Source organism: Globicephala melas, chromosome 15 (assembly GCF_963455315.2).
Source record: "Globicephala melas chromosome 15, mGloMel1.2, whole genome shotgun sequence".
In the NCBI taxonomy this organism is placed as follows: Eukaryota; Metazoa; Chordata; class Mammalia; order Artiodactyla; family Delphinidae; genus Globicephala; species Globicephala melas.
Window position 1 is genome coordinate 47,802,579 of NC_083328.1, and position 25,514 is coordinate 47,828,092.

The 25,514-nt window shown below is 40.6% G+C and overlaps 1 long non-coding RNA gene across 1 annotated transcript; it reads right to left on the reverse strand.

Moving 5' to 3' along the window:
* Positions 1 to 541: 541 nt before the first annotated feature.
* On the reverse strand, positions 542 to 25,251 carry LOC138842355 (uncharacterized). The gene is made up of 3 exons (XR_011376764.1): positions 25,120 to 25,251; positions 927 to 1,039; positions 542 to 715 (listed from the first exon to the last, which is right to left on the reverse strand). It is a non-coding gene; the product is annotated as an uncharacterized lncRNA (long non-coding RNA).
* Between the last annotated feature and the right edge of the window lie 263 nt (positions 25,252 to 25,514).

Sequence of the window (25,514 nt, forward strand, 5' to 3'; positions counted from 1 at the left end):
TACCTGACTTAACCAACGTAAGCAGCTTTACTTGGTCAACAACACACACTCTGTTCCCTTTTTTTTTTTTTTTTCTAAAACTCTCTGAGCACTTATGCATAATGTCCACATCATATCATTCTTCTTTTGGTCGTGCCACGCAGCATGTGGGAATCTTAGTTCCCTGACCAGGGATGGAACCCGTGCCCACTGCACCCATGCCCCCTGCAGTGGGAGTGTGGAGTCTTAACCACTGGACTGCTGGAGAAGTCCCATATCATTCTTACAAAAGTGTTTATTGAGCATCTGGCATGAGGTGGTGGAGAGAGGACTGAATAGGGAATCAGAGGCTCTGGGTGTTAAATGAGGATTACATTCTCACAGTAAAAGTTCAATAGTAATATCTATATCCAGAAGTGTGTACAATCTCACTCTGAAATAGCCCAAACTAATGTGCTAAAGATGCTTTTTCTGCATCCTTGGTTATCGTAAGAAAGGCAAGACCCTGGAGTCTCCAAGTACCTTTAATGGAGGTACTATCCAGTTAAAAAATCTAGGGTAGCCTTAGAGGAAGAAATCCTGGGCAGAAGACAGCACAATGTTTCAATGTGCATCAGAAGGAAGAGGTAAAGTTGATAATGAAACCACATCACTCTCAGGAAAGCTCAGGTCACCTTTGCCATGAATCTTTATTTCATGGGTGTCAGGAACTCTCTCAACAGCAACACTGGAAATTCTGTTAGGGCAGGGAAAAAAAAGACTTCTATTTTGTATGTCTATCCATCCAGTTAAATTGCTTTTCTTTCCATCCATCCATCCATCCATCCATCCATCACGTCTTCTCTCCTCTCTTCCCCTCTTTCTTCTTTCCATCCATTTTGTTCTTCCCTCCATGCCTCTTTCCATTCTCCCTTCCATCCCTCTTTCCAATAACCCTTCATCCTTACCTTCTCCCTTCCATCTTTCTTCCATCACTTCTTTTCACCTCGTTTTTTCAACCAGGCTTCCTTCTTTCTTTCCTTCCTCCATTCATGAATACTCTTAAAAGTGGCACTGGGACCTGATGATTAAATGTCACACTGCAATCAGGCTACCTGGTTCAAACCCAGGTCCAGTATTCCCTATACATACACCCTTGGGCAATTTGCTTAAATTTCCCATCTTGAGGTTTTTAGCTTTTTTATGTATAAGCTGGAGCTAATAATAATCCCTACCCCACTGGCTTATTCTGAAGATTAGGAAAATTAATACACATATGATGCAAACAATAAAACTGTCTTGAATTATGTGTTATAAATACTAGCTGTTATTAACAGTATACTTCTGATATTGGGTTAAAGCCTGCAAAAATAAATGTTTAAGACACAGCCCTTGCTTATAAGGGGATTCTTATGTCTGGAGAGAGTTAACACAGCATCCAAAGATGAACAAGTAATTTACTTCTCAATAGGAGGCTTAGCTCACTGTGTTCATTTCCTAAAGTGCATAATTCAGCATTATCACCTCTGACAAATGGTGAAATATTTGAGGGTCTTGTGTTTTCAAAGCACTGCTGCACTCTTCTAACCCCCAGCCTTTGCCCCATTTCAGTTCCATTCTATCAAGTATGTTGTTCTGAACCTTGATTTGTACACTGAGTTTCTTGCCAACCTCTTGCAATACAATGTAACATGAAACGCAATATAATATTCTTTTTGGGGGTAACAGTGGTTCAATAGCACGGTTTGGAACTCTCACCACTGTGAGCATGATTTAGACCCCTTGTTATGGGAAAGGTCCGCTTGTTCTTTCAGCTCTATTGAGGTGAGGCCTTTCAAACAGTGACTGCAGTTCTGACACTCACAGTTAACTCCTTTTCTCCTTTTGGTACCTTATTATGTGTTTTGTTTTTCAAATCCCCAGGACTTCAATACACACAGAATTTCAAACTACCACGTAAAAATTACCAGGCTTAGTTTGAGAATCTAAGCAAGGAATAGCTAAAGTTTAATTTGAGGATCTATTGAAACTCCTACCAGGATATTTGAACAAACCTGCCAAGTCTCCTATGTCCAGAACCAGAGCCTTTACAGATTTGATGACACAGACAAGCTGACATCCAAAATCTTCATGATCAGTCAGAAAACAGATATTTACCACCCTCAGCAGGAATCCCTATTTTGAAATGATTGTGAGTGGAGTGTGAGACAAGGATATCTTAGATCATGCAGTGGTAACAAACAAATCCTGATATCTCAGGAGTTTAGCACAATAAAATTTCTTTCTGGCTCATGCAAAATCTGAGGCTAGATTATGGGAGCTTGCCTCCATCTTGTAACCTAGGGATCCAGTTTCCCTCATGTAGTATTTCCGACATCTGAACATGTGGTTTACAAGGTTAGCAAGAAGAGGAGAAGGAAAAGGAGGAGACACATCAGCACTTAACTGGCTCAGGTGGGAGGTGACATCCATCACTTCTACTTAGGATCCATTGACCAAAACTTGTCTTATGGCCCCTTCCTAATGAAAAGGACTGGGAAATCCAAGTGAACACGTGGAGTATTTGTGGCATATAAACAACTCATTCATAATTTGTGTAGATGTAGACACTTGAAATCCATAAGAGAAAAGAGATACCAAATGGATAAAGATAATGGATGATGTGAATTTTTTCTAAATGGCAATGGAAATACTGGGGCAAGAGTTATAGGGACCAGAGGCTCAATCCAAAACAGCCCCATCGCCAGCACAACATATCTTGAAAGTCTCATGGTTTATCTCTAAAATTAAACTCTTCATGAGTTTAAAAATACAAAACTTCAGCTCTGTTCCACAAAGACTGGGAAGATGACACATGCTTATTCTTTAGAGATCTCTTAGCACACCATGTGCCTTTCCAAGGATTTGCCTTCCCTGGTTTAAGAAGCATACTCTAAATGTTCAATAAATGGTTATTAAATGGTAGTAGTGAAGGTTCATTTAAGTTGCAAGGGAATGTCATTCTGTATCTGAAGGCCCTTGGATTATTGTTGAGCATTTGCCTGGATGCCTTGAATGACCTATTCTAAAGTGCAAGTTCATTGAAATCACAATGCTTTCTACCCTTTTAAATTAACTTTTATTTGAATCTCCTCAGTGTCCATTCACAAAGGGCAATGAACCCAGGACATGTGAATCTGTTCAAAGCCTATTCAAAGCCCTAAAACTAACAAGGGCCTTTTATCAGAATTTCTTCTTCCCTCTCTAGCCCCCTTCCTGTCCAAGCCAAAATTTTCCCTGAACAACAAAGACAAGCTTCAAACTAGTGAATCCAAGAGATACATTCTTGCCTTCAAAGGACAAATAAAGAGAGAAAACTTCTGGGAAGGGGCTGCCTAGTTTCCAGGTTTTTCTTGTCCCAGTTGCTATCAAGCTACCCACACTCCTCACTTTTTGCTGACCAAATTACCCTGATATCTGAATCCATGTGGTTCTCCTGCATTCTGGACCTCTTATTACCTCAACTCTGACATCTGCCTTATTCTGCAAATCTCCCCTTGCTTTTACAACCCAATCTTATAATAGCTATTTAATGAGAGCTGTGTTACCACATGTGAAATAACTACTTCACTAACCAAATATTCATTGTGACCCTCTTGTTTTCTAGGCACCATGGCAGGTGAGAGGATAACATGAGCAAGATGGGGTCTTTGTTCACTGTGCAGTTGAACCTCTAGAAGCAGATATAGGCAAAGCAATGAACACAAATAAGATGATTCTAGATGGCAATCAACACTATAAAGAAAAGGAAAACAGGGTGATGTGATAGGGAGTGGCTAAGGCCAGGGGTACCATGCAAAGAATGGAGGTAGAAGGACTCCCTGCCCAGGAGAAGAGGGCCAACTTAAATGATCTATTTTTTACCTTATTCTAGAAAAGATTTAAGGTGACAGAATTCATGATAAATGATTTATCCAATAACTGGTACACCATTTGGTTTACCAAGACTTAAGAATTTATTTATTTATGTATAATATATAAATTGTATATATTATATAACATATAAATTATATGTTGTATAATATATATACATATTTTATTGAAGTATAGTTGATTTACAATATTATATTAGTTTCAGGTGTATAGCAAAGTGATTCAGTTATATATGTGTGTGTATATATATATATATATAATTTGTTTATATATATATATATTTTTTTTTTTTTTTTTTTTTTTTTTTTGCGGTACGCGGGCCTCTCACTGTTGTGGCCTCTCCCGCTGTGGAGCCCAGGCTCCAGACGCGCAGGCTCAGCGGCCATGGCTCACGGCCCCAGCCGCTCCGCGGCATGTGGGATCTTCCCGGACCGGGGCACGAACCTGTGTCCCCTGCATCGGCAGGCGGACTCCCAACCACTGCGCCACCAGGGAAGCCCTGTTTATATTTTTAAGGCAAAAGGTCCTCATTGCCCTATGGAAATTAGCGATATGTCTTGAAATTCTTCTTCTTGTTCCTGTTTAAAAATTTTAAAGTTCATGCTAATCTGTTCTACTCTCAATCAGACTCTAAAGGTGGTTAGAATCAAACACTTTTGCATTAAATTTCAGTGGAATTTCCCAAATCCATTTCAAAAGTTTAATTGAGTATTTGAGGAAAACTAACTATATTTCCGGCCCCCAGGAAGCTCAGAGTTTAGCTGGGAAGACAAGCATAGAAAAGATAAATTACAACCTGGAACTCTAGGGAGAACCCTCCTGGGGCCAACACATACATTCCTGCTGGGCACCCTGGCAAGTGCATGCTGGGGCCGGGGGTGACACACAGTAGGCACAGCCGTGGAGTGAGCTAGAATTCTTACCCTGCAGGGTTTGCTCCCTTCCTAGGAGATCATACATGGTTCTCATGGAGCTCCCTCTCAATGTTCCGGAAATGGCAGCTACTCTTAAAGTAGGCAAAACTGTTTCCCTGCTTCCTGTCTGATATGTGAAGAGCTCACAGAACCTCCAGCTCTTCATTAAATTCTTTAACATTGACCAACGTCTTCCCTTCCAGGGTTGGGGATGGTTTGGTACAGTGGCTCCCAATCTTGGCTGCACAGCAGAATCACTGGGAGCTTTTAAATATTCTTGTGCCCAAGCAGTTTCCAGACTAATTATAATCCACCAGGGTAACCCTGAGCTGGGACCCAGGCACACAGTGTCCTGGGCAATTCCAGTGTGCAAAACTGAGAGTCTCCAGCTTAATGTATATTAACATCTGAGAGGAGCAGCATTTAGGATAAAATTCATATTAAGGTAGAAGTAGCTGATATGATTTACTTATTTTTTAATAGATCTTTATTGGAGTATAATCACTTCACAGTATTGTGTTAGTTTCTGTTGCACAACAAAGTGAATCAGCCATACGCATACATATATCCCCATATCCCCTCCCTCATGAGCCTCCCTCCCACCCTCCCTATCCTACCCCTCTAGGTCATCGCAAAGCACCCAGCTGATCTCCCTGTGCTATGCGGCTGCTTCCCACTAGCTAACTATTCTACATTCAGTAGTGTATATATGTCGATGCTACTCTCACTTCGCCCCAGCTTCCTCCTCTCACCCCGTGTCCTCAAGTCCATTCTCTATGTCTACATCTTTATTCCTGCCCTGCAACTAGGTTCATCAGTACCATTTTTTTTTTTTTTAGATTCCATATATATGCGTTAGCAACCCTCTTGCACTGTTGGTGGGATTGTAAATTGATATGATTTACTTTTACATGAGGCTCTTTTTGATAGGGGAAAGGATAAGGAAGGAGCCTTCATTGGATTGTCACCTGATCCCTTTGAGCCTCTGTAACTTGGATTAGTGATGATGATAAAAACAAAAGACTTTCAATGCAGGTTACATTATTTTTAAGCTTCAGATAGTCTTAAATGTGGGTATCTTAAGTCCCACTTTAGAGATGTTGAGCGGTCAAATAATTGACCAATAGCTTATAATGAGTAAATGATGAAGGCAGGAATCAAAACTCTCTGTTTTCTATGTTTTATCCATCCTCCCCCCCTCCTGCCCCCCACCACCAAAGGGCTTAATTCGAAGGATAATAACAAAGGGCATATACTGTGTCTGCCTCCTAACAGAGGCAGGCTGAATAAACTGGCCTCCTTCAACACTCCAGGGAGAAGGACTTTTACACACGTGCCTTCTTAGAAGGCAATTCCCAAAGTGGATGTAGCGGGGGAGACCTTGGGAGACGGAAAGAGCAGGCACCTAAGATTTCCCAAGCACAACAGAGCAACAGGGGCTGGGGGCTAATCAGAGGGGGGCCTGGTTAACTGGGCAGCATATTTAGAAGCAAAACGGAAGGTGCCAGGCTCCGTACTGGGTAGTCACCTGTGGAAGTGAATGTGGATTATGTCAATTGCTTACTAAGGGCTTCTAAACGCAAGGTGGAGGCAGGCAGCCCGTGACCTGAATGGAGGCCTTCTGCCTCCTGAAATGACATGCTGTCTGGCCGCGCCAATCTAGCCAAGATCACATTAGACCCAGGCCTCCAGCTCCAGGCTGTCAAAGAGTATTGGATTTGATGCATTTTCTGAGCAATAAAAGGAGACTTTTAATTTAATTAATCGCATCCTTGATTGCATTAACCACCCATGTGGCCAGAAAGTACAGCTTTGACCTCGGGCCACCAGACACTATCTATATTAACCTCTCAGGTGTTGAGGACTCAGGGTTTTTGTGAAGGGAATGATTCATTTTCCTGCTGATCAGACACCTGATCAACAAGAAGCTGGACAAAATAACAAAAACAAAACACTTTAGGTACTGGCTTTAGATACTGGAAGCTCTGAAATAAAATTCTAAATCGGGGGATGGGTAGGACAACATGAATATTTCTTTAACAACCTTTGATCTGAGGAATCAGAACCATTCTCTTTGAACCAATGAAACCTTTTATCCTCAAAGGTTTGAAATTCCTGAGAAAGCAAAACATTGATTTCAAGGTGATAGGCATTAGCTGGGTTTGATCTTGACATTCTGGATATTGGGGCATTGGTAGATGGGACTGAACACTCAGACACCATATGTTGCTGACAGAGTCAGTCTATTTTTAACCAGAACTCAAACACACATTCACACAAAATCGGGTGGTTTAGGGAGTATTGAACAGTAGCATCCAAAATTATATTGACAGGCTGGGCAGAAGGGGAAAATGTAATGAGCTGACACACCCTAGTGAGGAAAGTCATTTTTCCAATGAGGTTAGAAAACCAATCTGTTCAAAAGCAGAAAGGGGTATATAGCTTTGAACAGCAGTAGGTATGAAAAATACTTATTGATTTTAGTAGATGAGAAAGCCAATATAAATAAAAAATGTGATGCAACTGATAGAAAACATTATCGTGTTAGTCTGTATAGAGGTGCTGTTGGTTCCCTGCCCAGATCTGCTTTATGGGGCCGGTGCTCCAATCCCTCAGCCTCTGAGATTGTTGGCTGCCGGGAGCTCAGAGCTGGCCACATTGGCTAAGCATTACCTTTGGTTTATAGAAGCTATGTTGCTTGGGGGGTATCATTTCCTCTGGGGTGGCCTGCAGCCAATGACTGGTGGAATTGCAGATACTGAGAGGCTGATGAGATCCCTTGCCTTTGGGAGCGGAAGCGATGCTGTAAGCTGTCGCAATTCACCTTCTAGAGCTCCTTATGTGATCAGGATGAACTCCAGCTGAGCCCACATGTGTGATATTGTGATTTATAAAAAATGCAGTCTTCCCTCAGTATCCAAGGGGTATTGGTTCCAGGAGCCTCTACATATAACAAAATCTGGGCATGCTCAAATCCTTATATAAAATAGCGTAGTATTGTCGGGCCTCTGTATCCACGAGTTGTGCCTCCTCGGATTCAATCAATCTCAGATGGAAATTTGGGTCCACGGTTGGTTGAATCTATGCATGGGAAACCAACTGTATATTTATTGAAAAAAAATTAGCATATGAGTGGACCCAAGCATCTCAATCCCCTGTGGTTTAAGGGTCAAATGCGCATCTCTGGTCTTTGTCCAAGTCTCTGGCACAGAGTTTCTAAAACCCTTGGAATTTTATAAGTGATGAGAGTGATAAAGGTGTATTTTGTTATGTTAATGAGGTGACTTTTGGAAAGTACCTGAGGTTGGAGGCAGGTGATTAGAGGGTTGAAAGTTCTGGGGAAGGGAAAGGGCTGAAGATGGAGTTCAATCACCCACGGCCAGGGACTTAATCAATCATGCCTATATAATGAAGCCTCCATAAAAATCCCAAAAGACAGGGCTCAGAGAACTTTAGGGTTGGTGAGCAAGTGGAGGTGCTGAGAGAGTGTTGATCCTGGAGGGAGCATGGAAGCTCTGAGTTCTTTCCTCATCCCTTGCTCTATGCATTTCTTCCATCTGGCTGTTCCTGAGTTATAGCCTTTAATAATAAATTGATAATGTAGTAAGGAAAATATTTCTCTGAGTTTTGTGGGCAGCTCTAGCAAATTAGTAGAATCCAAGGGGGAATCATGAGAACCTCTGGTTTATAGTCAGTCAGTCAGAAGTACAGGTCACAACCTAGGATTACAATTGGCATCCAGAGTTGGAGTGGGTCATTGGAACCTCCAATTTGTAGCTGGTGGGTCAAAAGAAAAGCACAGACAACAATAAACTGGGCTTGTCACTGACATGTGAGATGGGTGAAGCAGGGGGCTCAGTCTTATAGGACTGAGTCCTTAATTTACGGAATCGGAAGTTACCTCCATGCAGATAATATCTGCATTCAGTTGCATTCTCAGACACCCTGTTGGTGTTTAAGAATTAGTTGTTGGTGTGGTAAAGAGCCACCCCCCTCCCCCTCCCACACACACTGAAAGTGATGATCAGAGCACCCAAAATAACACCCTGGCTCAGCTCCTCCCCCTAGTCAAACTGCTTCCTTTCCTCCCCTTCTTCCAAAAGAAACATCTCAAATAATCACTGCCCTATTCTACCAGGCTCCGCTTACCAGGAACCTAGCCTAAAACATTCTGCATTCATGAAGAAGGGATATTTTACCAATCTATCATGTAACCCCTGAAAAACTGTGCTAGATTTGGGGCATCTCACCTAAATTTGACCTCTGCCACCCAAGAGCCTGGCTTCAACGGCACCTTCCATCACCTGCCTGGAATCCAAGATCATCTCTTCCTCACTAATGAATGTTTCAAAGCTTCAGTGAAGCTTTGGGCTCTAAGCAGTCCTTCTGGACTCTCTGGAGGGGCATCATTTGGGAGGGTCCAACAGGTCACATATGATAAATCTGCTTTGACATTCAAGTTCAGATTTCTGTCCAGTAAACCATCAGTGCCCCCTGGCAGCTACAAGAGTACAGTGAGTCAGCATCTCCTGAACATTCATCCATGTTGATAAAATCAGGAAGACCAAACACTGTTTTTATTTCTCTTTGATCGCACATCATTGAAATAATTTCTTATTCTGATTTGCCAGCTTTTATTGATAGAAATTAGCATAATATTACACCTCATTTGTACACCTCGTCTCTTCCTATATATGCTTCATAAGTGGTCCCTAAGATATGTGAGAATCTGACTCTTCTTGAAATCTAGAGACCATGAAAGATGTTGGGTGAAGTGAGAGAATGTACTTCTCCTTTCAAGGGAACTTCCTCAGTGGAGGGTCTTCACCGTGTCTAAACAGCCTTATCAGAGGTGAAAGGTCCTCTCTGTCAGTCAGGGAGGCTTAACAGGAGTGAGGATTTGGAATCTGACAAGTTATCTGAAGTCTCCAATGTTTCTCTGTTCAAGTTCTCATCTTCCATAGCCAATGCTCTAAAAGACTTGAGACTGCAAATGCAGCAGACATATAACATAATTATATCATCATATAACAACCACCAGGATCAAAATATTGTTTAATTTCTAGATCTGGAGTTGCAAGAGATAAGAGATTAAAGAAAATCATAGAAAATGATAGTGATTCTTTTAGTGAAATAAAGTCCCTTTGGTTTGCAGCCTATAGTGAAAATTAAGAAATGCGACCTTGTTGATCTCTTTTCTCAAGTCCAATACCATTAGAAACAATACCTTATGCTTCAGTCCTTGAATCTCTTTATACTATTTTGTGGAAGTAGCCAATTCATCTCCCAAAGCTGTGACTTCATCCCTAATTACCAGAGATAAGCCTTAAATTAAATTTTTTCCTTGCTCTGTCAGAGTCCAGCCCTTAATACTAACTGAATCCTCACTGCCAATAGACCCAGTGAACCTCTTATTTTCCACATTTCTTGGAGAGTCTCCTAATAACCTGTTTCTGCTGCCTGCCCACTTTTTTTTTCTTTTTTCATTAGCATAGGACCAAAAGGGCAGCGTTTATTGTGAGGCGCCATACAAGGAGTCCAGGACAGCCAGCGCGCAGAAAGCCCGAACTCCTCCATACAGTTCAGCACGGCCTTTTTATTTATTTTTATTTTTGCTGTGTTGGGTCTCCGTTTCTGTGCGAGGGCTTTCTCTAGTTTTGGCAAGCGGGGGCCACTCTTCATCGCGGTGCGCGGGCCTCTCACTATCGCGGCCTCTCTTGTTGCGAGGAACAGGCTCCAGACGCGCAGGCTCAGTAGTTGTGGCTCACGGGCCCAGCTGCTCCGCGGCATGTGGGATCTTTCCAGACCAGGGCTCGAACCCGTGTCCCCTGCATTAGCAGGCAGATTCTCAACCGCTGCGCCACCAGGGAAGCCCTGCCTGCCCACTTTTGTTACCAATTTTCATATCAATGTGTTCTTAGTTACAGGCTATGATACCAACTGGATGAGTTAGGTAGAAAATACAGTTTAAAAGACAATGTTGGATAGCTCATGGAACACTCCAAGATCATCTCTTCCTCACTAATGAATGTTTCAAAGCTTCAGTGAAACTTTGGGCTCTGGGCAGTGAACCTTCTGGGCTCTCTGGAGGGGCATCATTTGGAGACACCCTTAAAGCTCTGCAGCTGAGGGCGATGCCCAAACCATACAGCAGTGGAGGAAATAGCTAACGCTATGCCCTTGACATGGAAGTATCTTCTGCTGCAGTTAGTCCTACTGCTGCTATTGCTATTCCCAGAAACTTGATTTTCTTGCATCCACCTCCATGGCTCACACGGCTGTCAGTACTGCTTCAGAAAGGCTGCAGTTGCCATGGCTGCCTGATAAAGCACTCTTTGTGGAATTTACTTTTAGCTCTAGAGCCAAAGACCTGCAGGAGGGGTGAGATTGACTGGCAGAGCCTCACAATATGTGCAAGTCCTAGTTTTAAGGGGGATGGAGAAAATAAGCATATGGCATGTTTGACTTTTAAGGTGGAAGGGAGCTTCAAAATCCACATGGAAAGAATCATATCATCATGGAGGTGGCAGAGGCCAGGTTTTCCTCTTGCATTGCCCAGCCTCCAACGCAATATTCCAAGTTCCTGTTTCGCACCTTGTGAAGCAACCCATTCTTTGGATGGAGAGCTCTCAGTGTTAGAAAGTTTAATACGGTGCTAGTCAGGTACTTTACATACTGCTGCTATCAATAAAGGAAGAGCCAGACCTACTGCTATGTGCTTTATGTCATTATCCTATGTGATCAAAATTCATGACTAAGAAGGAGGTGTTGTCCACTTCACTTCATTTTATGGATGAATAATTTGAAATGTGGAGTGATTAAATGGCTTGCCCAAGATTGCATAATGAGAAGATAGCTTGAATGAAAAGGCTCCAGTTGGGCTACCCGGGTGGCACAGTGGTTGAGAGTCCGCCTGCCGATGTAGGGGACACGGATTCATGCCCCGGTCCGGGAAGATCCCACATGCCGCAGAGTGGCTGGGCCTCTGAGCCATGGCTGCTGAGGCTGCGCGTCCGGAGCCTGTGCTCCGCAACAGGAGAGGCCACAGCAGTGAGAGGCCTGCGTGCCGCAAAAAAAAAAAAAAAAAAAAAGGCTCCAATTCATTCCTCCCTGTCCTCACACTCTTTTCCATGTGACTTTTCAGTTCCTCCCTTCAGGGGCAGACTTGACTTTCCTGACCCTTGACTTTGGGCTTGGCAATGTGACTTAGTTTGGCCATTGGAATGTTGGCACATGTAATACAAGCCAAGGTCTGATTGACACCATATTGAGTCATGTGGCCCATGTTGCAGAATAATAGAAAAAAGTTCAAATTTTTAAAAAAGAAGAACAATAGAATTTGACCTACAATTAGGTGCTGAAATGAGTGGCATTGTTCTTTTGTTTGTTTTGGTATTGGTTGTTAATAAAAGAGTTCAAAGAATGAGAAAATAGTGAGGGTGAAAATGAGCAGGTCAAGCTTTATTGAGCAGTCAGAACATGAATGGGCCTTGAAGAATTCAGGAAATTGTGCTGCCATTGGTCAGGGAAACCCAATCACAAAGAGAAGATGCAAGTGGCAGAACAGTGACCAACATCTCCCTCATCCCTTTCTTCACACCCAGCAACAGAAAAAAAAATACAATCTTTTCTTCTTCTTTATAACTCTTATTTTCAATGCACTCTTTTCCCATCATGTCATTGTAGAGAATAAAATAGGGTTGAGTGCTGTGATAAGAAGCCTTCCAGCCCAGCTGTGTGTGTGTGTTGCTCTAAATATTTAGATAGCGCGCTTGTCAAAGCACTTAGGTAGGAAGAGATAAATTCCATTATAGGGAGAGAGAAATTCCATTATAACTTGAGCACAAAACAAAGTAGGTGCGAGAATATGAGGTAAAATTTGTGTTTAGCTTCATCGAATTTGTATTTGGCTGTTCTCTGTAAAGCCACACAGGAAGAACTGAAGCCATTTACCATGTATCTAGCATGGCAAAAGTACGAAGAAATCTAGAAAATGGTGTGTTGTGGAATTATTTGGAAATTGATATTCTTACTTCCTGAGGCATAACTGTCTCAGCTTTCCTTATGACATTTTAGAAGTATTATCTCACTCATACAAAATGGGAAACTCTTCAAGCCTATGAAGAATTAGACATTAATTATACTAGACTGTGAGCTTTTTGAGGGCATTATTTGTTCAAATACATGTTTCCCATATGCTCAATATATATCTTTTGGTTACATTGAAGGTAGAACTTAGTTCAGAACTGGGATGGGTATTCAGTGTAAACCATTCCTATGGATGCCCTTCCTTCTTGTCTTCTCCAGGAAATATATCATTTGGAGCCTTGTCTGTGTCTTTAAACTATGCCTTGTCTTTAAAACTGTCACATCATTTCATTATTTCATACCCAACTTTATGTTCTACAAAATTGGCTTCCTTCCCAAGAAAGCATTTCATTGTACCAGATTGAATTCATTAAAAAGAACGAGCTCATGATTAACCAAGAAGCTAATTACTTGATCATTTACCATGAGGCAGAGAAGCAATTGGTCCAAACAGGCACTATAATCTGGGTCATCTTAGCCGCTGGCTGAAGGATTCAGGACGACCATTCTTTGACATGTGATGGAGAAATCAGACAAAACTCTTAACATCTCTGAGCCTCAGTTTTCCCTTCTGAAAATGGGTGCTAAATCATAACAATCAGTGATTTTAGGATATACCACAAATATGGTGATTCCATGGGTTAAACCCTATCCTTCATAAATATGGTGGCTCTCTTATTATAACATAGCCTCTTGCACTTCTCCCCATCTCAAGGTGCCTAAAATATTTTTGCCCAGTTTGGTCTTTTCTTACAGACAGAGTTTTTTGCAATCTGAATATTTTCCTGTAGACAAGTAAAAGCTTAAAGTGTTATTTTGCCAAGACTCTGTTTTTTCTCCAACCTAGCTTTGAATAATTTTTTTCTTGCTTCATCTTAATCTTGATAATGTAGAGAATGCAGCATTTATAATTAGCATTACCCCATGGGATGGGAGGAATGTTGTATCCTTCAGTAGTGCTTTGGAAGAAATCTGTACTAGACAGTAACTCTCACAGTTATTTACTATTCATTTGTCTGCAATAAAAAAAATTATTTAATGTACTCCAATTGTTTTACATTCAGTTGAGCTCAGCTACTTTGGGAAAGCTAAAACTATTTGACAATAGATATGCCCTAGATCCACAGGACTCAGAACACTCATGTGGCTGATAACTTCAGCGGGGGTTAGTGTTCCATTTGGTGGGCAATCCAACTGCACTGGAATGGGAGGAAATAAAATGCCCAAAGCTGGTCTCTTTCATGCTCTGGCTTGGTGTATGGGGGAACTGGGACCAAAGGCAAGATCTTACACTTTGTTGGACAGAGCCGGAATGTTGCCGGTCAGCACCAACCATTCACAAGACCCAAATTTTGGGCCAAGAAAGAAATATACTAAAAGCCTGGCATCAGCTCTCCATTAGCCCCAATAATTGACATTCAAAGACTCCTGACATTATGTCAAGTCAGGCTAATCATCATTTATGGGTTCTCTCCAGAATTCTTTTTGAAACCTCTTTAAAATAGCCCCCTCCTGAAGAAAAGAAGGGAATGACATTACAATAGCGTTAGAAGTACAAGATTATGATATTTCTCCAGTATTGGGTGATTCTGCAAACTGAGGAAAGAGGTAGATAGGATTTAACAGGGAAATTATCAGAGGTTGACTTAGACCAAAAGAAGCTCAGTCTACACCATTTTTCATCTTCAGCTTAGAGATACAATACATGATGTAACCTCTATTATAAGGAATTGCTTCCTGAGGTGGCCAGAGGACATAATATAGCTGTGCCGAGCCAAGTGAATGCCTGCTAGACTCTGGAATTTTGCTAGGGATTACACACAAGGAAACGTAGGAACTGCTAACAGAATTCTATCCGTGTACAAAGTGAAGGTAGTCAAAGGGATCCAAACATCAGTAGTACACAATCACGATGGATCCCTCTTCAAGGAAGAGACAACTTTTCCCCCCAGCAGTACGGTGACCTAAATGCCTTAATACAATGAACACCCTCTCATGCAAAGTTAGTTCAAAAAATTGAAAATGTATTTCTGAGCTATCCCCTTTGGCCAAGACAGTAAAAGCAGAAATCCAAAGGGATAAGTGAAGAGTGAAGCAGGTTGGTACTCTGAAGATTTAACCTAACCCCTGCTTACCTTAAGTTTTTATTTTGATGTCAACATGGGAAGGAGGATAAACCCAAAGACCACTCAAGCCAGAATAAAGCCAGAATTCCAAAGGCCCACACAATCCTTTGAAGAGTAAGTTAGAGTTATGAAAAGAAAAACTCTTCCACATAAAGTAAGGGTTAGGATATTTGCTTGTCTTAAGCGTGCCGCTAAATAGAAGAAAAAAATGCCTTGAGAAATACTAAGTATATGCCATTTTTCACTAGGAACTCATAGTCACTATGTTGTCTGAAAAACATCAAACTAAGAATGTATTTTAAAGGCATCCAGGAGAGGCCATGCTCCTCTGAGCCAGGCAGAAATAAAATCAATATATTGTAGATGAAGGTACTTCATGCTAGGTGTCAGACAACTGTCACGGATGAAACACCAAAGACTCTGATTTGTAGTGAAGCAATGTCAACCACACTTAAGGAAATGGGGCACTGTGCTTGAGAATCAGCTGAAAAATAATAAAATCATCATCATCATCATCAAATATACACACACAACTGAATATCTAAAAATGTAAATATTAGAAGTAGCTGAACATTACAGGATACTTAGAAGTATGTACATATCAGTATGAAAAATATGTTTAATTTATTAAAAATAAAAGAATGGGTAAATATGAGTAAGAAGCAAGAGACTATATAAAATGGTCAAGCAGTTTTGAAAAGAGAACAAAATTACATTCACATAGATGAAAAGAAAACACCATGATTGAAAGCTAAAGTAAGCAGCTGAAGTGAGGGGTTTTAAACTTTTGCGTTTCATGGTGCCCTAAGTATCTCAGTAATTTTTTCAAGAGGCATTTAGGCCCAAATAAATGCCCTACAGTTCCATATATGAAGTAGTTAGGTGAGGTTGAAACACTTAATAAGCATTTGTCATAAGAACTTAGTAGCCATTTGAAAATTAATAAGAATAAATTGAATAAAACATAACGATTCTATTTCATTCCTAAATAACCATTTTTATCTAACAAAATTTGTGTACCTGTTGGGCACTGCAGAACCTTTTAAACTGTAGATTCACGTTGGTCATGAGCAGCCTTGTTTCCTGTTTCACGTTGATTTGTGTGGTAACTGCTTTTGGTCACAACAGCTGCAAAAGTCATGACCTCACCAAAAGGAAGGTTGATACTGTGAACTACCTCGAGGTAACAGCGCAGTGTCTTCCTACCATGTGGGGTTGAGTTTTGCCATGTTCCTATCAGATATTTAAAATATTCTGTGACCTCTGTGAGTTCAATGTGTCACCTCGAGGCAAGTCAGTGGCAGGGGTTACCTGAGTTTGGGAGCCATAGATTCAGACACCGCTACATAGAGAACTGAAGAAATGATCCAGAATGCAGCACAGGTTATCAGAACAGTCAGGCAACAAACCAACATGGTGGATATGGTAAGAAGGTGTTTTATAAAAGGGAGAAAAGAAGAGAGAGTATAGTGGAAAAGTGATGCTTAGGACATAAAATCTGATCATTTTCAAGAATTAATGAGGGCCCAATAGTCATAAGACTTATGAAGCACAGTGAATCCAAAGTAAAATGAGTAATTAAAAACAAAACAAAACAAAACATATTATCACCTGGACCTCTAACTTTAAAATTTCAGGAGAAAAAAGAAAAAGAAAAAGAGCACCTTTAGAGAAAGAGGAAGTTACAGAAATTAGGCTGGCAGCTGCTTGTTCAACATTAACAGTGGAAGCCAGAGGTAGTGAATAATGGTATTTTCAAGATGCCATTGAGGGGAAAGTAACTCAATTAGAACTCTCTACAGAGTGAAGTTACCTTCTGAGAATGATGGAAAAATAAAGGTGTTTCAAAAGCTGACAAAAATCGAACATATTACTAGAAGACCCTCACTAAACAATCTCGGCCTCTGGGAAGAAGGAAATGTAAATAGAAATAAATTGTTCAAGATAAGGGTAAATATCACCAAATATTATGTTTCAAAACACACTAATAACAAAACCTTCATCTATGAGAATACAATAAAATAAGTCGTTCCGTGTCTTAGTTCTAATAACTGCATATAAATGGGAATGGAGTTTGATTCAGGTTAAAATCCACCGAGGTCTTTATATTTTTGAGAATGTGGATAAAAATATTGATTAATTTTAGACATTCTTAAGCTAACATAGTGATAAAAAGACTGAAATACCTATTAAAACAGTGTAAATAAATGCTATACCTACCAACCTAGTGAAGAGAGAAAAAAATGAATGAAAACACACACACACACACACACACACACCCCAACACACACACTCACACTCAAAATTCTATTCATTGACAAATTAACAGATCAACCCCCCAAAATGCTGATGTGCATTTGTAAATAACTTATTAAAATTAATGTCAGGGACTTCCCTGGTGGCACAGTGATTAAGAATCTGCCTGCCAATGCAGGGAACGTGGGTTCAAGCCCTGGTCTGGGAAGATCACACATGCTGCGGAGCAACTAAGCCCGTGCGCCACAACTACAGAGCCTGCATGTTACAACTACTGAATCTCACGTGCCTAGAGCCCCTGCTCCACAACAAGAGAAGCCACCACAATGAAAACCTGCACACTGCAATGAAAAGTAGCCCCCACTCGTGGCAACTAGAGAAAGCCCGTGCACAGCAACGAAGACCCAATGGAGCCAAAAATAAATAAATAACTTTTAACACCTTTATTAGAGTATAATTGCTTTACGTGGTATGTTAGTTTCTGCTTTATAACAAAGTGAATCAGCTACACATATACATATATCCCCATATCTCCTCCCTCTTACATCTCCCTCTCACCGTCCCTATCCCACCCCTCTAGGTGGTCACAAAGCAATGAGCTGATCTCCCTGCGCTATGCAGCTGCTTCCCACTAGCTACCTGTTTTATATTTGGTAGTGTATATATGTCCATGCCACTCTCTCCCTTCATCCCAGCTTACCGTTCTCCCCAATCCGCCCTGTGTCCTCAAGTCCATTCTCTACATCTGCGTCTTTATTCCTGTCCGACCCCTAGGTTCTTCAGAACCGTTTTTTTTTTCTTTACATTCCATATATATGTGTTAGCATATGGTATTTGTTTTTCTCTTTCTGACTTACTTCACTCTGTAGGGCAGTCTCTAGGTCCATCCACCTCACTACAAATAACTCAATTTCATTTTTTTTATGGCTGAGCAATATTCCATTGTATATATGTGCCACATCTTCTTTATCCATTTGTCTGTCGATGGACACTTAGGTTGCTTCCATGTCTTGGCTATTGTAAATAGAGCTGCAATGAACATTGTGGTACATGACTCTTTTTGATTTATGGTTTTCTCAGGGTATATGACCAGTAGTGGGATTGCTCGGTCGTATGGTAGTTCTATTTTTAGTTTTTTAAGGAACCTCCATGCTGTTCTCCATAGTGGCTCTATCAATTTACATTCCCACCAACAGTACAAGAGGGTTCCCTTTTCTCCACACCCTCTCCAGCATTTATTGTTTGTAGATTTTTTGATGACCCCCATTCTGACTGGTGTGAGGTGATACCTCATTGCAGTTTTGATTTGCATTTCTCTAATGATTAGTGATGTTGAGCATCCTTTCATGTGTTTGTTGGCCATCTGTATGTCTTCTTTGGAGAAATGTCTATTTAGGTCTTCTGCCCATTTTTGGATTGGGTTGTTTGTTTTTTTGATATTGAGCTGCATGAGCTGCTTGATTATTGTGGTGATTAATCCTTTCTCAGTTGCTTCATTTTCAAATATGTTTTCCCATTCTGAGGGCTGTCTTTTAGTCTTATTTATGGTTTCTATTGCTGTGCAAAAGCTTTTAAGTTTCATTAGGTCTCATTTGTTTATTTTTATTTCCATTTCACTAGGAGGTGGGTCAAAAAGGATCTTGCTGTGATTTATCTCACAGAGTGTTCTGCCTATGTTTTCCTCTAAGAGTTTTATAGTGTCTGGTCTTACATTTAGGTCTTTAATTCATTTTGACTTTATTTTTGTGTATGATGTTATGAAGTGTTCTAATTTCATTCTTTTACATGTAGCTGTACAGTTCTTCCAGTACCACTTATTGTAGATTTGTAGTATAGTCTGAAGTCTGGGAGCCTGATTCCTCCAGCTCCGTTTTTCTTATTCAAGATTGCTTTGGCTACTTGGGGTCTTTTGTGTTTCTATACAAATTGTGAAATTTTTTTGTTCTAGTTCTGTGAAAAATGTCACTGGTAGTTTGATAGGGATTGCATTGAATTTGAAGATTGCTTTGGGTAGTATAATCATTTTTACAATGTTGATTCTTCCAATCAAAGAACATGGTATATCTCTCTATCTGTTTGTATCATCTTTAATTTCTTTCATCAGTGTCTTACAGTTTCTTCATACAGGGCTTTTGTCTCCTAGGCATTTTATTCTTTTTGTTGCAATGGTAGATGGGAGAATTTCCATAATTTCTCTTGCAGATTTTTCACCATTAGTGTATAGGAATGCAAGTGATTTCTGTGCATTAATTTTGTATCCTGGTACTTCACCAAATTCATTGATTAGCTCTAATAGATTTCTGGTAGCATCTTTAGGATACTCTATATATAGTATCATGTCATCTACAAACAGTGACAGCTTTACTTCTTCTTTTCCGATTTGCATTCCTTTTATTTCTTTTTCTTCTCTGATTGCTGTGGCTACAACTTCCAAAACTATGTTGAAAAATAGCACTGAGAGTGGACAACCTTGTCTTGTTCCTGATCTTAGAGAAAATGGTTTCAGTTTTTCACCATTGAGAACAATGTTTGTTGTGGGATTGTCATATATGGCCTTTATTATGTTGAGGTAAGTTCCCTCTATGCCTACTTTCTAGAGAGTTTTTATCATACGTGGGTGTTGAATTTTGTCAAAAGCTTTTTCTGCATCTATTGAGATGATCATATGGTTTTTCCCCTTCAATTTGTTAATATGTTTATCACATTAATTGATTTGTGTATACTGAAGAATCCTGCATTCCTGGGATCAACCCCACTTGATCATGGTGTATGATCTTTTTAAGGTGCTGTTGGATTCTGTTTGCTAGTATTTTGTGGAGGATTTTTGCATCTATATTCATCAGTGATATTGGTCTGTAATTTTCTTTTGTTGCAGTATCTTTGTCTGGTTTTAGCATCAGGGTGATGGTGGCCTCGTAGAATGAGTTTGGAAGTGTTCCTCCCTCTGCTATATTTTGGAAGAGTTTGAGAAGAATAGGTGTTAGCTCTTCTCTAAATGTCTGATGAATTCCCATGTGAAGCCATCCGGACCTGGGCTTTTTTTCGTTGGAAGGTTTTTAATCATAGTCTCAATTTCAGTGCTTGTGATTGGTCTGTTTATATTTTGTATTTCTTCCTGGTTCAGTCTCAGAAGGTTGTGCTATTCTAAGAATTTGTCCATTTTACTGGCATATAGTTGCTTGTAGTAATCTCTCATGATCCCTTGTATTTCTGCAGTGTCAGTTGTTACTTCTCCTTTCTCATTTCTTATTCTGTTGATTTGAGTCTTCTCCCTTTCCTTCTTGATGAGTCTGGCTAATGGTTTATCAATTTTGTTTATCTTCTTTAAGAACTAGCTTTTAGTTTTATTGATCTTTGCTATTGTTTCCTTCATTTCTTTTCCATGTATTTCTGATCTGATCTTTATGATTTCTTTCCTTCTGCTAACTTTGGGTTTTTTTGTTCTTCTTTCTCTAATTGCTTTAGGTGTAAGCTTAGGTTGTTTATTTGAGATGTTTGTTGTTTCTTGAGGTAGGATTGTATTGCTATGAACTTCCGTCTTAGAACTTCCTTTGTTTCATCCCATAGTTTTTGGGTTGTCGTGTTTTCATTGTCATATTTTTCTAGGTACGTTTTGATTTCCTCTTGGATTTCTTCAGTGATCTCTTCGTTATTTAGTAGTGTGTTATTTAGCCTCCATGTGTTTGTATTTTTTACAGAGGTTTTCCTATAATTGATATCTAGTCTCATAGCATTGTCGTCAGAAAAGATACTTGATACAATTTCAATTTTCTTAAATTTTCCAAGGCTTGATTTGTGACTGAAGGTATGATCTATCCTGGAGAATGTTCCAAGAGCACTTGAGAAGAAAGTGTATACTGCTGTTTTTGGATGGGATGTGCTATAAATTTCAATTAAATTCATTTTTTTTTTTTTTGCAGGTATGCGGGCCTCTCACTGTTGTGGCCTCTCCCGTTGTGGAGCACAGGCTCCGGACATGCAGGCTTAATGGCCGTGGCTCACGGGCCCAGCCACTCCACGACATGTGGGATCTTCCCAGACCAGGGCACGAACCCGTGTCCCTGAATTGGCAGGCGGACTCTCAACCACTGCACCACCAGGGAAGCCCCATCTTGTTTAATGTATCATTTAAATCTTGTGTTTCCATATTTATTTTCATTTGGGATGATCTGTCCATTGGTGAAAGTGGGGTTTTAAAGTTCCCTACTATGATGGTGTTATTGTTGATTTCCCCTTATATGGCTGTTAGCATTTGCCTTATGTATTGAAGTGTTCCTGTGTTGAGTGAATAATATTTACAATTGTTTTATCTTCTTCTTGGATTGATTCCTTGATCATTATGTAGTGTCCTTCTTTGTCTCTTGTAATGGTCTTTATTTTATTTAATTTTATTTTTTATTTTTTATTTTTTTTTTTTTGCTTTACGCGGGCCTCTCACTGTTGTGGCCTCTCCCGTTGCAGAGCACAGGCTCCAGATGCACAGGCTCAGTTGCTCTGCGGCATGTGGGATCTTCCTGGACCAGGGCACGAACCTGTGTCCCCTGCATCAGCAGGCGGACTCTCAACCACTGCGCCACCAGGGAAGCCCTAGTCTTTATTTTAAGTCTATTTTGTCTGAATTGAGAACTGCTACTCCAGCTTTCTTTTGATTTCCATTTGCACGGAATATCTTTTTCCATCCCCTCACTTTCAATCTGTATGTATCCCTAGGTCTGAAGTGGGTCTCTTGTAGACAGCATATATATGAGTCTTGTTTTTGTATCCATTCAGTGAGTCTATTTCTTTTGGTTGGAGCATCTAATCTATTTACATTTAAGGTAGTTATCGGTATGTATTTTCCTATTACCATTTTCTTCATTGTTTTGGGTTTGTTATTGTAGGTCTTTTCCTTCTCTTGTATTTCCTGCTTAGAGAAGTTCCTTCAGCATTTGTTGTAAAGCTGGTTTGATGGTGTTGAATTCCCTTAGCTTTTGCTTGTCTGTAAAGGTTTTAATTTCTCCATCGAATCTGAATGAGATCCTTGCTGGGTAGAGTAATCTTGGTTGTAGGTTCTTCACTTTCACCACTTTAAATATTTCCTGCCGCTCCTTTCTGGCTTGCAGTGTTTCTGCTGAAAGATCAGCTGTTAACCTTATGGGGATTCCCTTGTATGTTATTTGTTGTTTTTCCCTTGCTGCTTTTAATATTTTTTCTTTGTATTTAATTTTTGATAGTTTGATTAATATGTGTCTTGGCATGTTTCTCCTTGGATTTACCCTGTATGGGACTCTCTGTGCTTCCTGGACTTGATTATTTCCTTTCCCATATTAGGGAATTTTTTAACTAAAATCTGTTCAAATATTTTCTCAGTTCCTTTCTTTCTCTCTTCTTCTTCTGGGACTGTTGTAATTATAATGTTGGTGTGTTTATTGTTGTCCCAGAGGTCTCTAAGACTGTCCTCAATTCTTTTCATTCTTTTTTCTCTATTCTGCTCTGCAGTAGTTATTTCCACTATTTTATCTTCCAGGTCACTTATCCATTCTTCTGCCTCAGGTATTCTGTTATTGATTCCTTCTAGAGAATTTTTACTTCCATTTATTGTGTTGTTCATCATTGTTTGTTTTCCCTTTAGTTCTTCTATGTCCTTGTTAAACGTTTCTTGTATTTCCTCCATTCTATGTCTGAGATTTTGGATCATCTTTACTATCATTACTCTCAATTCTTTTTCAGGTACACTGCTTATTCCCTCTTCATTTGGTTGGTCTGGTGGGATTTTACCTTGCTACTTCGTCTGCTGTGTGCTTCTCTGTCTTCTTATTTTGCTTAACTTACTATGTTTGGGGTCTTCTTTTCGCAGGCTGCAGGTTTGTACTTCCCATTGTTTTTGGTGTCTGCCCCCAGTGGCTAAGGTTGGTTCAGTGGGTTGTGTAGGTTTCCTGGTGGAGGTCACTGGTGTCTGTGGTCTGCTGGATGAGGCTGGATTCTGTCTTTCTGGTTGGCAAGACCATGTCTGGTGGTGTGTTTTGGGGTGTCTTTGACCTTATTATGATTTTAGTCAGCCTCTCTGCTAATGGGTGGGGTTGTGTTCCTGTCTTGCTGGTTGTTTGGTCTAGGGTGTCCAGCACCATAGCTTGCTGGTAGTTGAGTGGAGCTGGGTCTTAGCGTTGAGGTGGAGATCTCTGGGAGAGCTTTTGCCATTTGATATTACGTGGAGCCGGAAGGTCTCTGGTGGATGAATGTCCTGAACTTGGCTCTCCCACCTCAGAGGTTTAGGCCTGACCCCCAGCCAGAGCACCAAGAGCCTGTCAGCCACATGGCTCAGAAGAAAAGGGAGAAAAAAAGAAAGAAAGAGAGAAAGAAAGAAAGAAACAAAGAAAGAAAAAATAAAATATAGTTATTAAAATAAAAAGTTAAAAAACTAAAAATAAGAAAATTAAAATGTAAGAAAAAAAGAAAAAAAAAGAAAGAAAGAAGAGAACAATAAAACCAAAAGAAAAAATCCACCAATGATAAGAAGCGCTAAAAACTATACTAAAAAATCAAACAAACAAACAAAAAATGGAAATGGACAGACAAAACCCTAAGACAAATGGTAAAAGCAAAGTTATACAGACAAAATCACACAAAGAAGCATACACATACACACTCACAAAAAGATAAAAAGGAAAAATATATATATATATTAAAAACAAAGGAGGAGAGCAACCGAATCAATAAACAAACCTACCAATGATAATAAACTCTAAATACTAAACTAAGATAAACCTGAAACCAGAAGCAGATTAGATGCAGAAAGCAAACCCCAAGTCTACAGTTGCTCCCCAAGTCCACCGCCTCAATTTTGGGATGATTCATTGTCTATTCAGGTATTCCAGAGATGCAGGGTACATCAAGTTGATTGTGGAGATTTATTCCACTGCTCCTGAGGCTGCTGGGAGAAATTTCCCTTTCTCTTTTCTGATCGCACAGGTCCTGGGGTTCAGCTTTGGATTTGGCCCCGTCTGTGCATGTAGGTCGCCTAAGGGCATCTTTTCTTTGCTCAGACAGGACATGGTTAAAGTAGCAGCTGATTCTGGGGCTCTGGCTCACTCAGGCCAAGGGGAGGGATGGGTAGAGTGCAGGGCGAGTCTGCGGTGGCAGAGGCCAGCGTGGCATTGCAACAGCATGAGGCACACCATGTGTTCTCCCAGGGAAATTGTCCCAGGATCACGGGACCCTGGTCATGGTGGGCTGCACAGATTCCTGGAAGGGGAGGTACGGATAGTGATCTGTGCTTGCACACGGGCTTCTTGGTGGCTGTAGCAGCAGCCTTAGCATCTCATGCCCATCTCTGGTGTCCACACTGATAGCCATGGCTCGCGCCCATCTCTGGGGCTCATTTAGGCAGTTCTCTGAATCCCCTCTCCTCGTGCACTCTGAAACAATGGTCTCCTGCCTCTTAGGCAGTTCCAGACTTTTTCCCAGACTCCCTCCAGGCTAGCTATGGTGCACTAGCCCGCTTCAGGCTGTGTTCACACAGCCAACTCCAGTCCTCTCCCTGGGATCTGACATTCGAAGCCCGAGCCTCCGCTTCCAGCCCCCACCCACCCCTGCTGGCAGGTGAGCAGACAAGCCTCTCAGGCTGGTCAGTGCTACTCGGCACCAATCCTCTGTGCAGGAATCTCTCCGCTTTGCCCTCCACAGCCCGGTTGCTGTGCTCTCCTCCATGGCTCCGAAGCCTCCCCACCTCCACCCCCTGTCTCTGCCAGTGAAGGGGCTTCCTAGTGTGTGGAAAGTTTTCCTCCTTCACAGCTCCCTCCCAGAGGTGCAGGTCCCGTCCCTATTCTTTTGTCTCTGTTTTTTTCTTTTTTCTTTTGCCCTACCCAGGGACATGGGGAGTTTCTTGCCTTTTGTGAAGTCTGAGGTTTTCTGCCAGTGTTCAATAGGTGTTCTGCAGGTAGATGCAATTCTGATGTATTTGTGGGCAGGAAGGTGATCTCCACATCTTACTCCTCCGCCATCTTGAAGGTCTCCCCAATAAATACATTTATAAAAAAAAAATAATGTCAGGTTAGCAAATTATCTGGCTATAAAATCATTAGACAATGCTAAACAAAAGATAATTGCATTTGTATTAACTGGAAACAAACTATTAGAGATTATAATTTTTAAAAGATACAATTTTAAATTGCTAGAAGAAAAATACAAAGTATCTAGTAATAAATCTAACAAATTAGGTACAAGTCCTTTATGAGGAAACCTACAAGTCTTTATTAAGAAGTATTTAAGAAGAATTAATAAA